Here is a 13,993-nt window from a genome sequence, read left to right as displayed (position 1 = left end):
CCTCGTTTGGTTATGTAGAGTGGATCTTTCAGAGTTAACTTTTAGTGGAGAGAAGACTGATTCCTTGTCATTGCAAGAACTTGTAGTATGAAGACATGTAACAGGGGCATGATGGATACTGGTTGAATTGAACTCTCTAGTTTTACATAAATCCTGTCATTGAAAGATATAGTTAATTATCATAAGGCAAGAAGTATTACTTGCAAGTTCTTATTGACATAGTCAAGCAGAGTAGATTGAAATATCTATTGAATTGTTGACACTATTAATGATATGCGTTATTTTACTTTGTTTTCTCATGCTGGACCAGGGCTAATTCCAGGCAGAATTTTGAATATAGAAAACCGTGCATTTTCTTTTCCTTGTGGCCTGATACTTATCCTTTGGTTAGAGACCAATGTTCCTTCCCCCTTCCCCCACTTCTAAGTTGACAAATGTTCAGGTTTGAAGCTCTATAGTCCCCAGGCAATTCTTGCTACTTCCTCAAAACTGACTAATAAGATGAATAGTAGACAAACCATTTGTGTAATAAAATCAAATCCAGACTAATGTGTTCTGTGGGAAAGGTTAAAACCTCAACCCCCTTTCTTCCTCAGTAACTGAATTATGTTTAATTGTTGTCTTCTTGAGACCACACCTTTGCCTAAGCTCAAAGGAGTGATTTTTCATGAGACTTACGAGTCAGAAAGAGAGAAAGGTGGTGGTCTCTTTACAGAAAAGGGAAAGTGAAGGGAGGGGACTAGTATTTGCTGAGAGCTTATTCTGTGCTGGGCATTTTGCCAAGCTGTATATGTTTCAGTTAACCTACACACCATCCCTGTGAAGAGATAGGTTCTGTTACTATCCTGATTTTATATGAGGAAACTGAGATTTAAGGAGGTCAAGTAACCTTTGTAAAGTAAAAGAGAAAGAAAATAGTGGATCTAATTCACCCAAGCAAACATTACAGAATCAGTGTGGCAGGAAGATTCCTGTTTATTCTTTCTGTATTATCCCATTTCTCTGACCCCTTCTCAAGTTGCTAGCTAGTTGTTTTTTTTTTTTTTTTTTTTCAAGCAGCAACAATTGCTTGAGGTTTCTGCTCATTTCTGAAGCTTAGTTTTATTGTGGCTGTTAAGACTAAAACTACTGAAGACATTTTGCTGGTGTTCTCTGGGGGAGAAGAGGCTTTCAAGGATCCTAAGCGGGAAAATGGGGAGGTGATTGCAGAGATTCCTAGGGAATGGCGGAAACATCGGTAGGGGCTTGTGGCTCTAAGGTGTTGCCCTGGGTGAGGACAACGTTTCAGAGGCTTAGGTGCTTTCAGCAGGAAGCAGCAGAGCCTTGTGATCCGAGGAAACCTTCTGGGCTAGGATGGTGGGCATCTCTGATAACCAGAGTGAATCAGTTACTGCAGGAGAGTCCCAGAAACTTTCATATTATGTAAAAATGATAACAATGATGGTGATAAATACTTTCTGCATGCTTCAGGGCCAGACATTATCCTAAGAACCTTGTATATATTAACTCTTCTGACCATCCAATAACCGTATGAGGGAAGTTACTATCATTATCTCCATTAATCAACAGAAAGCTTAAGTCAACCAATGTCACACACCACTAAGTGACAGAATCAAGATGAAAATCTAGGTAATGCTGTTTCAGAGCCCTCCAAAAAAAAACAAAAAAGTCATTTCTGACCTTTCTAAATGAGCTCAGTATGGAGACCTTTGCATGACCTTGAGTTTGAAGTAGAAGTGAGTAGGAAGAAAAGAAACCTATAATGAATGAAATTGAATTTCCTACCACCTGGTGAGACAGAGATTGAGGTTTATTTAGGTTTATAGAAAGAGAAGAAAGAAATGCGACATTTCTTATACTCCTGTTTTGTGGACCAAGGCTCAAACATTCTTCATATAGAAAATAACTTATTCTCCAAATATTAGCCTTATGACCAATGAATACAAGGAAGGAGCAGACTTCAGACCACGATGGATTTAATCTTGCACTTTCTGTTCCCTCATCAGCTCTAGGCTGCCTGCCGACTCTCTCTAGCCGTGCAGTTCCCTAAAGAGACCTCTCCCCGCTGAGACCTACCAGGGAAACCCAGCCAGATGGTAAGTGAGCTGTGCGCTCTGCAGATGGATGCCATGGTAACCTCGTAAACAGGGCCAGTGATTCTGAGTTAGGTGGCTGAGCCTTTGTATAGACACATACACATGCATATGCATTCATAAGACAACCTCTCAGTGTTTTTCAGTATTCAAAGTATATCATTATGCTAAAACAAACAAAACAAAAAACAACTTTTGAAAAAAATTTCCTTTTTCTTTGTCACCAGCTTGAGGTCATGGTTTAGACAGTGTTTCTCAAGAGAAATGAAAGAGGAGAAATAATTTTGATACTCTGGGTGGCTATGATTTCAGGATGCTTGTGAGCTGTGGGATAAACCATGATGGAGAGGGTGCCTGCAGGAGGAGGACCAGTTTGCAGCCACATGGATTTTCTTGCAGTTCTTTGAATAGTGTTCAGTGTTTCTTATCTCTGGATCTTTGCCTAGAAATCTCTTCCTCCATTTTTTTCATGGCTGGCTTCTTCTCATCCTTCACACCTCAGTTCAATGTCGCTTCAGGCAGCCTTTCCGGGCCACTTTCTAAAATAAGTCCCGTCTCCCGTTCTACCTCTCAGCCTCCTTGTTGTTTCCTCTATTGTGCTATTATCATCTTAAATATTTTTTCCGCTTACTTTTACTCAGGCACTTATTTGTTTATTCGCTCTTCCCCCTGACCTTGCCATAATGTAAGCTCCCTGAGGTTAGAGACCATGTTTGTTTCGTTCACTCTAGCACTCAGAGAAGGGTTTTGCACAGAGAATATTATTAACGTTAATTGGATAATGTATGGATAAAGCTCTCAGGAGTCAGGCTTGGATGTACCATCGTAGTTCCTTTTTCTTCCACTTGGCAGTGCTGCACTTGAATAAACATCTCGATGCTTATATCCACTTCGCTTTTTACTAGAATTCATTTCATTTGGCTGGGCGCTAGGCTTCAGGCTCTGGAGAAGCTTACTCTACTCACTCCATGGCAACCAGGTTTTCTACCACGGCTTTTGCTTCTGGTTCTCAGGACTTAATCTGGTCTCTCCCAGCTTCTGCTTTCATTTTTAGCAGTGGCTCCTCCTGCCCTTGTCGCTTGACTTGACTGGTCTCCCTTCTTCTCTTCTGCTTTAAATTCCCAATTAAAATAAAAAATAATTTAATTCAACAAAAGTAAGCTATACTCCCAGGAAAGAAAAACAAGAAGCAGATCCCAGCATAATTTTATATCAGTAACTCATCTTAATTAAAAATTAAAAAAAAAATACATGAATTACATTTTTCAGTTCCATACTTCAGTTTGAAATTTAACAAATATACTTTACTGTGGGCAACTTTTGCAGGTTTCTCTAGAAAAAGTAAGTACGTTTCCATGATATTTTCTAAGGACCTCAGAGTGCCCAATTTCTTCGAGTCAATTTACGTGATGAGAAATATGCATGTAATGTCCGTATTAAACCTCATCACAAGTTGAAAATTAAGTTACTGAGATTAAGGGAAAATATCTTATCAGGACTCTCCTGGCTTTCTGAGAAGACACTGAAGTCTTCACCTAATAAATGCCTTCATTCTAAGGAAGGACTTGGATTTTGAACTTCGGCCTAAAGGAAAAATCCTCCCTGAAGATCAAAACTTCCTCTTCTTTTTGATTGATGCCAGAGCATTTCTATTTTTGTGTCTGAATTGAAATCATATTATCGGCTCGCTACCTAGCTTTGAGCTCTTTCAACACCCTCTGCCTCACTCGAGAACAGAACCATCCTCGGAAATTCACCCTTATCTTAGTTGGTGTCCCTTCTGTGCGTCAGATGGAGGCTTTACATTATGTTTTGGGGGAGCAGGTGGGAGGAGCAGCTGGTATGAAAAATGAGCAGCCTAACAAGAGTAAAATTGAGAAGAGTGTGAGTGAGCGTGTGTGTATGTGTGTGTGAAAAGAGAGCAAGTGCCACAACGTGAAAATTTGCCCCAGAAATTGTAAATCTTGCAGTTTGTTCTTCAGAGCACAGTAAATGCGACAGGTAAAAAGTCATGAGACCCTAGACAGCATAAAAGTCAGAACGGCAGAAACTTGGATTCATTCTAATTAAGGCAAGGCCATTTACAGTGAATTTCAATGGTACGTGATAACATTACATTTTTGTTGTTGCTGTTATAATTCCATTTAATACTTTAATTTATTCTGTAAATATTTGTTGTGGCCCTATTCTGTGTTAGGTCCTGTCACAGGCTCCAGGGATGGTCAGCAACAAGACAAAGAATTGGCTCTCATAGAATTAACTGATTTTCTTTAAGCATAACAACACTGAGCCTATTTTGAGATAGCTGTAACTATTGCTTCTATGGAATAAAATAAACATCATCCTTTATTTCAAGTTTCAATGATTAACAAATTATTTTAATATTTTGTCTTCTATAGAGCTACCTAATATAAATCTTTTGACTTTTATCTGGAATGCCACCTGAGATTGAAAGTTTAAATATCATTTTCAAAAATTTATGTTAGGCTTGGATGGCATGTATAAATGGAGATTATAAACTATAATTTTTATGACTTTTATTGCATGAGACTTTCCTTTTCCTTCTATTTTATATAAAACTAGTTAAATAATTAATTTGAATAGATAATATATGGACATTTTGCAATATTAAAAACATGTGCAGAAATGTGAATTTTAAGAGCAAGCCTTGTCTATTTCTCTCCTAGCCAGATTCTTCCAGATTTTTCTCCCTGAAGGCAACTTCTATTATGGGTTTCTTATATATATTTTAAAAGATATTTATTATTTAAACATATATATATATACACACACACACACACACTATATATATATATATATATATATATATATATATATAGCTTTTCAAACACAAAAGGACCTATAATACACATTTTTCTGCATTCCCTCACCTGACAATGCATCTCTTTTCATTTCATATCAGTTCATAGAAATCTCCTTCTCAGAGATGCATAGGTTTCTGGTATATAAATATATCGTATTGTATTTAGCAAGTTCCTATTGACAAACACTTAGGTCCTTTCCAATCTTTCCAAATAATGCAGCAATGAACATCCTTGGACATGCATTATTTGACAAATATTCCCATGTATTGTTGTTAAGATACATTTCTGAAGTGGAATTTCTGGGTCAAAGGTATGTGCACTTGTAATTTTGATATATATTGTCAAACCGTTCTCAGTATAAATTGTATCAATGTACACTTAGTAATAGGTAACTACCTTTTTTTCAAAACCTTGCTAAAAGAATATATTATCAAAGTTTTATATTTCTGTCAATCTAATAGGTAGGAAATAATATTTCTTAGTAGCTTTAACTTGTATTTCTCGTGTAAATAAGACTGGGCATCTTTTCATATGTTTAAGTTATTCATTTCCTTTTGTAAAAACTGTTTATAATCATTGCCAGCTTCTCTACAGCGTTGTTGTTTGGTGTTATTGACAAATGTATAGAGTAGAATTTAGCCCTAGTCTAATGCAAAACATGTTGCAAATATTTTACCCGGTTTATCTTTTAACCTTGTTATGGTGTTTTGTTTTTTTCTGTGCAGCATTTTTATGTAGTTGAATTTATAAATCTTTCATATTCTGTTCTCTAGGTTTTGTGTTATATTTAGAAAGGCCTTCAAAATTATAAAAAACAATTCTCTCGTTTTTTTCTCTTCATACTTTGTTTTCATTTTGTTTTTAGCATTTAAATATTCAAGACCTCTGGAATTTATTTTGGTGTAAGATATAATACTAGCACAAAGCAAACTGTATTGATGAGAACTAAGTTGAGCTGACAATAATAAACAGAAAGCAGTGACATGCTAAACAGAATTGAGGTTTATGTCTCTCTCTCATGGAGGCAGCAGGTCCAGAGCGTGTATAATATTCTATGATATGAGTGATTCGTGCTCTTTCCACCTCATTGCTTCCCTATGACTTTCCATTTCCAAGGTTACTTTAGAGTCTTAAGATGACTGTTGGAGCTCCAGCCAAAACACTGGATTCCAGCCAACAGGGAGGGAAAAAAAAAAAACAAAAAACAAAAAACAAAGAAAAGCTTAACCTTTCCCTTTAAGGACACTTTTTGGAAGCTTCCCATACTAATTCTGTGTATATCCTATGGCCTAGTACTTAAATTATAAGGCCATGATAAACTGCGAGGGTGTCAGGGAAATGAAGCCATAGGCCCAGCTAAAACTCAGGGATCTTGTGACAGAGGAAGCAGGGGACATTGCATGATGTCTGTCCATCAGCTAATTATACCAGCCCCCAGTTTTAGACTTATTTTAGTTTTAGTCCTATGACCAGAGTCAGTGCTTATGGTCAGCTCTTTTTATCGGAGGTTCTCTATTCATCTCTTGGTTGGTTGCAGTTTGTTCTCTAATAACATATTCCAGAAAGATTCAGGAAGAAATGTATTCTTCATGTTTTTGAAAGTCCAAAAATGTTTTCTGTTATATTTATTTTTAAGGCTTATTTAGTTTGGGATTAAATCCTTGGGTTACTTCTGCTTTCTTCAAGATTTTTCAGGTATTTCCCAATTATGTATTTGTGTTGAATGTTGCTGAGAAGTCTAAGCTGATTCTGAATTTTCCCCTTTTATCTGTCTGGCTTGATCTTTCCTGCTTCAATGCCTAAAGATTCTTTATATGAAGTCCTTATATGAAGTCCTTTAATTTTACTCGGGTATGTTTGAGTGATAAGCTTTGTGTGTTAATTTTCCTAAACAGAGTGTATCTTTTAAATCTTTAGTTTTAAATCTTCTTTGAGTTATTCTTTGTTCTTTTTGACTAACAACTGTTTAGATTTTTACTTTATTTGTCTTATTTAGAAACATCAAACACCTATTGTGGATCTCCTTCATCTTTACTATTAGCCATTTACTTTCTATTCTTTATTTTCATTTTTTCCCCACTTATCTTATTCCTGTCTTTCATGTCCCTTACTGTGTTTCCAGGAGCATGCTTATTGCCTCAGAATGAGTCTTTGTTTCTGCGTGGTTTATTTTTTTGTTTATTTCTTTACTAAGGTCATCTCTTTCTGGTATCTTGCCAACTTTTCTAAACTTTTACATCTTTTCTTTGAATTCCTATTGTATAAAAATCTTTATAACTTTCTTAATATGTATTTTTTGATGCCACAGAGAGTTTTGGTCATAATTTTCATTGGCTCCGTGGTTACATTTATCTGTTGTTTGAGTTTCATGTAACTTTTTTGCCCCTGTCATTTCCTCCCGTCCCTCCTCTTTTTAAATACAGTACCTTAGAAATGACCTAATGGTGGCACATTTTAATTATTGATAATATTTAAATGAAGAAGGCTTTTCTTGGACCAAATGTTTGTGGGAGATTTGTACTATGGAAAAGTCAGGGCTGTGTTTCAGAGGAGCAGGCTTGCAAAGATGACATTATCTGTAAAATTATTGAGGGAAGCCTCCTAATAAATTATTGTAGACTTTGCCCTTTTAAGTTGCCTGCTTAGTCTGGGGAATTATACTTCACTGGCTACATCTAAGATACTTTCCTGTAGGCATTTTTTTCTTCCCATTCCTCTGACCTTCTGAGAGGCAGAATAGAGTAGTTGTTAGAGATCTGGCTATGGAGCTAGAAGGCCAGAATTTGATCACTGATTCCTTTATTAACTAGCTGTGTGAACTTGGGCAAGTTACTTAGCTTTTCTGTGCCTCATTTTCCTCATCTGTGAAAGGACACATGACAGTATTGATCTCATAGGGTTTATGTGAATGTAAAATCCATTAATACATGTAAGGTGCTTAGAAGAGGATCAGGCAAAAAGAGAAATGCCAATTTCATTGCCATTTAAAAACTAAAGCTACTTTTCTACTTTAGACTCATTGCTCCCAATTTTTTTCCGTGCTTCTTCCTGTTCTCCAGTGTTTGGAAAAACATTTCCATTTTGGTTGAGAAGAAATTTGGACATTTTTTTTTTCTAGCCTATCTGGAGTAATAATCTGCAACTTCGTAGCTAGGAGTCCCTGGATGGTCATGAAGTTATCTCTAAGAGAGCAATTCACCCTGGAATGACCTTACTTCCTGAGAAGTTTAAGGCTTGATCTCCTTTGCTCATCTGCTCAATCTTGTGCGCTCTCTTTACAACAGAGGCACAAAATATGGTTAATAGATTTCATTTAGTAGTAAAAAGACAACTGTTTCTTGCATCTGAATAGTCAAAAAATAAATTTAGAGAAAAATATCCTCACACAAAACATGGATACACACTAAAAGGTTAAGACTAGTGATTTCTTGGTGGTAGAAACATGGTATGTCAACTTGAATTTTGTTTATCTGTATTTTCTAATGTTCTATGGTAAACATATAAGGCTTTGTAAAAAGTTTTTTTAATAATTAAACTGTAGATCAACTCAAAATCATAGTAGCTGTAACATTATTGTTTTATCCAAATAAAAAAGTTATATAATTTTGACTTGATCCTAAGAGATAGAAACTTAAAAATTCTTCAGTCTGGAGACAGAATACAACACAATTAAATTTTAAATAAAGTTTCATTTTTTCTCCCTCTTAAATTAGTTAAATTAGAAGGCTCAAATGAAAATGACAAGCATTTTTGTCATTTGGTAACATCAAATAAAATTGTTCCCCCATATTGTCAGCAATAGTTCAAATGTTCATATTTTGGAACTTTGTTCTTATTGGGAAGTGTATGGTAAGTGAGATGTTCTTGATAAATAATTTTAGCTAAGGATAAAGTGGGCTCCAAATGGGCTTTATAAAGACAGACTTCATATAGTGAAGGTGAGAGAAATTATGACAGGGCCTTGAATGCCAGGGTTTATGTTTTGGATAGAAATCTTTCTTAAAGGTAATGATAAATCATTGGAGATGGTTAATTAAGAGAGATAATCAACACAAACAGCATATTTCTGTAATTATCTGATTTTTATATCCCAAAAGCGAACTACCTTTGTAACATGGGTACATATTAAAAAATGGAATGCAAGAGACTGAATTAATAGTGAGCACTCAATTGGTCCCAGATAAAGATAATCCCAAGGAAAAAGAACATTGTTTAAGGAATATGATATTGTATTCGAATTCATACTTACCACTTTTTCAAACAGTGGTGATTGCCATTCTAATCATGGTCCACTGCATTTATCTGAGAGCATTAGGTTTCTGGGGAAAGAGAATGAATTTTGGAGACAGATTATTATTTGACTATTAACTTTGTCATCTTACTAGTTCTATGATTTGGGGCAAGTTAATGTCTGGGTTTCAGTTTCTTCATCCTTAAAATGTGGAAGTAATGATAATCTCACAGGGTTGTTGAGAATTGAGACAATATCTGTAAAGTACTTAACACATGCCTATTATACAAAAGAAGCGCTAATTGAATTAAAAATAATTCCTAACCCAAAACTCCAAAACCAAAGAAACTGATGAATAAGTTTTGTAAATAAGGGTAAGTTCATTGAAGGAAGTTAGTACAGTGTCTTTCTTTTGTCTTCCACGTACCAGAGTTACTCGCACTTAACATGTTGTACAAAAATAATTTCTGTGCCTATCTTCCTGTTTAGACTGAGATTTTCAAGAGCTGGGAGAATGTCTTTAGTTTTATACACTCATACTTAGGACAGTTGCTGGCATATAACATACAAGTTCACTTCATTAAACTGAACTTGACCACTATTATTTTCTCACTGTGTGTTAATATATCGTGAGAAAATGGTGGAACGCATATGTCTGAGTATGTTTGTGATTTTCTGACTTAGAATAGGGGGTGTGTGATGGATATGACATTCAGTCGCAGGGAGGACTCTGCGGAATACCTCAAAGACAGAGGTGTCATCTGAAACTGAGGGCTTTAAAGGCAGACATGTATTAAGATGCCTTGGACTGAAAAAACAAAAATGATATAGAATATGAATCTTAAGTGGAAAAGCTCCAAGGATAGACATTCTGCTTCGCTGACATGCATTCAAGCTGTTTCTCACACAAGCGAGTCCTCTAGGTGAGAAACCGCAAGGATTTCCTTTTATCCTTCCTTTTAGGTGTGCTGGGTGCCAAGAATGCAAAGCTAAACATCTCAGTTTTTGCCCCTCTGAGCTGGATGAGTGTGACAGTAAGGGTGTGAAAATCTCTTACAGTGTTCTATATAGTTTTTGTCAAAATAATCCATAAAGTTTTCTTAATTTTTTTTTTTTACCCTTTTTATTCTTGCCCTAACTGTCATGGTACATCTGGCTCAGCCAGTTCCCCCTTTCCCACTAGTTCTGTCATCACGGTCCTGGTACAATATCCATATTGCAAAATTCATGATCCATTGTTATAGTAGTCATTTCAGGAAGAAGGAGATTATTGGTGGATTTAATTTCTTTTCTAGGTGCTTGTCTACCATCTCCACAATCTATGAAATAAATAGGCATTACTTTTATAATTAAAGAAGTTATTGAAAAAGATAATCACTTTGCTCTGAAAAGTCCCGATTGTCCTCTTTTTAACATTTACACTCACGTACTCACGTTAACATTTTAACACAGAAAAGCTAAGGTTGCCCCTACCACTGCCTCCTGAGACATTAATGTGTTATAATCCACAGTTTTTGGGAGATGGTACAAGACGGGGAAGTTAACCAAGGCCCGGCACGATTTATGCTCAGTGAGATCACTGCTACATCTGAGGGCTCTTCACAGTCCAGACTGTCGAGAGATGCAGGACTTACTCCAAATGCCACATGAATCTGTGAACTGTGACCCAGAAATCACATTTCCTCAGAGGGGCTGCTAGTTAATTTTTGAGAAGCCAGTTGGTATTAATTAATATTACTATTTTCTTGTCAGTTGCTTTTGACACTTTATAAAATTATTCATTAGCTAACTAGCACTTTCCCCAATTTTCTTTACTGTGTTTGTATTCATTTAATTTGGAATTATTACAACAATTGCTGCATTTTTTTTTCATTGTGGCTGAAATTTTTTTTTTTTTTTTTTTTTGGTCTTCTCTCTTCCGTATAATCTCTTTTTAGTATGGTAAAATGGGTATACAAGATTATATATATGTCAGGTGTATATTTTGATATTTGTACACACTACATAATATTGTCCACCACTGTAAGCTAATTACCACCCATCATTATACAATTGATCTCCGTCACACATTTTGCTCTTTCCTCAATCCACTGGTAACGTAACTGGGGGTAGTTGCCAGAGGTGGGGGAGGGGAGGGGAGGGCGAAAAGGGTGAAGGGGATCAAAGGTACAAACTTCCGGTTATAAAACTAAGTCCTGGAAATATAATAATGTACCATGAAGTGACTATAGTTAATGCTGTATTGATTGTGTCTTTAAAAGTTACTAAGAGAGTAAATCTTAAAATTTCTCATCACAAGAAAAAATTGTAACTATGTGTGGCAAACAATGTTAACTAGATTTATTGTGGTAATCATTTTGCAATATATACAAATATTGAATCATCATGTTATACGCCTGAAACTAATATAATGGTATATGTCAATTATATCTCGATTAAATTAAAAAAAGAGTTTAGGGACACTGGCTGAGGGCAGCCAACATTTAACTATTTGGAAATTTTCTCCTCATCACGTAGGTCTGATCTCCAAAGCAACAATGCTAATCGAGAGGCTGCTCTTTGGGTCCAGAACTGAGGAAGTCGCTGGTCACGTAGGGCTGCTGAATCTGAGTGGTGTGTTGAGAAGGGCACCAGCAGGAACTCAGAAGCACTCCAAGTTCCCTTCCCTGCTCACTGACATTAGTCTGCGGCGCCTCAGGCAAGCCTCTGACTTTTTGGGCCTCAGTGTCCTTGTTTGTCTCAGGAAGTCAGTGAACTGAACCATCTGTAAAGACCACCCCCGCCCCCACCACCGTCTGTAAATGTTTTCTGGTGCTAACGTATCCTCATTGCTAAGAGCGAGAGCTTGGTCCATCTATTGCACATCGACTGGGTCATTCAAAGTTCTTCAATCTTATTTTGATTTCAGAAATATGTAGCACTGTACTGTTTTGGTAATATTTTCTTCCTCTCAGGGCAGATATGGTATATGATGAAAATAAAAAGAAGCCTGTGAATAGAAGTGAGAAGAGCTGGGACAGTGAATCAGGTGGCAGCATATCTGGAAGCTTCTTGCAGACACAGATGGTCGATGTAAACTGTTGTGGCAGGGAATTTCTGCCAGACATCCTATGAAGTTTATTACTAAATGTGGGAATCGGTAAACTTTTAAAAACATACTGCCATGTAAAATTATTTAAAATGTTGCAAGCGAAAAATCCTTTTGTTTCAGCGATACCTAATCCTTCCCTTCTGGTTTACAAATAATTTAGATTAAAACGTCAGCTTTGGTGTTGAACGATTTTATTCGATTTTATAAAAGTTTACCTTTTATAAAATTGTTGAGTGACTCATTAGCAGAAGCTGAAGTTCTGACCCTGGTTCTAGAATATATTTTATTTGATCCCATAATTAAAAAAAAAAAAAGACAGAAATACTGGGACAATTAAGAATTAAGAATTATAAAATTAGTGTGAAACACTGAGATAAAATGAAAAGATATTATGTCATAGTGTGTGGTCTGAGTAAACAAGTATTAAAGCTGAGTCAGCTGCTAAACTCAGTGCTAAAGTGTAACAGTTAATCTTATAATATAGAAAACAACTATAATTAAGGAATGGTTACATCTTTAAAATGAGACTCAGTGTAGTAAAACCAGGCAACCTTGCAAGAGGAAGCAGGAATTTTATGGAGCATTAAGGTTTCAGTGCAAGAAATCTCAGCTGCAGAAATTTGTAATTGATGGTATACTGTTTTTCCTCTGTATGTAATAGCTAATATTTATAGTTTTATGAATATTTTCATATGTATTATCTAGCTTAATCTCTATACATTTCTAAAAAGTATTATTGCAATAATAGGTTCACTTTCAAAATAAAAAATTGAGCTTCAGACACTCTAATGACTGGTCCAAATTAATTTAATAGCAACCAGCAAACAACATAAGTGGTACTCAAGTCCTGTTTCTACTCGAAGACCTGTCTCATCAGCAGCATATGAAAGTTCTATAGAGGAGCATGTAGGAGGGTCCTGAAATGAGCTGCAGACACTGCTCCTGTTTTGATCTTCAGGCAAAAGTTGTTTACATTTGGCTCCCCCAGGTTCATTCCAACCTAACGCAGTAAATAGCCCATGAACTGATACTGTTATGTCTATTTTCTGGATAAATTTAATTTGAGGGTTTTAGAAGAAAATAACTTTGCCAAACGTCTTGTCCAAGCTGATGGTAGTTTTCAAATTTTAAATGAGTCGAAGAAGAAGGGTGTGGGATGCCTCTTTCTTCAGCTTGGCTAAAGGATCCCTCTCCCCTCACTTTTATAAGTAAATATGTAACGAAAAAAAATGGAATCTAGAATATTGGAAGAGATTATTACGTCATTGAGCCCAACCTCCTTCTCACTGTAGGGATATGATCCACAGGTCACTGGCAGATATTTATCCAGGTCAGTATTTTAAAAGGTAATCCGATTTTCTTCTTTGCGGGACGACAGACGTTGTTGGCTTCTTTTTCAAAGCAAACCCAACACTGCCTCTTAGTAACTTCCTTCCATTGGTACTTATTCCAACTGCTACAGACCCTCAGAGTTAGTCGAAGTGGCTCTTCTCGTTAAATTCTTTTCTTGCTTTCCCCCTGCCCCCTCTAGATCTCTTCGGTTATTCTTTATGAGATGGTTTCCAGACCCTCCCACTTTTTCATCCCCTTTCTTGGAAATATTTGCCGATGTGTTCTTTAAATGTGGAATCCAGAACTGAATGGGATCATCTGAATGTCATCAGATCCAGCGGTGGCACTACTTGTGTTCTGTATACCATAATTCTATTAATTCTGCTAAAATTGCATCTGATATGTTAGGCCTTGTCAGATA

At 36.2% G+C, this 13,993-nt stretch overlaps 1 protein-coding gene across 3 annotated transcripts in view; it reads left to right on the top strand.

The window, feature by feature from the left end:
- The window catches only part of IQCM (IQ motif containing M), a 412,415-nt gene that overhangs the window by 15,733 nt on the left and 382,689 nt on the right, over positions 1–13,993 (top strand). For all 3 annotated transcript variants that reach the window (XM_016144555.2, XM_036234284.1, XM_036234285.1), the window contains exon 2: positions 2,007–2,096. The gene's annotated coding sequence lies outside the window, so the exon portion shown is untranslated. The remainder of the gene's footprint in view (positions 1–2,006; positions 2,097–13,993) is intronic.

This window comes from Rousettus aegyptiacus, unplaced genomic scaffold (assembly GCF_014176215.1).
Source record: "Rousettus aegyptiacus isolate mRouAeg1 unplaced genomic scaffold, mRouAeg1.p scaffold_m13_p_16, whole genome shotgun sequence".
Classification (NCBI taxonomy): Eukaryota; Metazoa; Chordata; class Mammalia; order Chiroptera; family Pteropodidae; genus Rousettus; species Rousettus aegyptiacus.
Note: the sequence above shows the minus strand (reverse complement) of the source record. Positions and strands in the feature narration are given on the sequence as shown.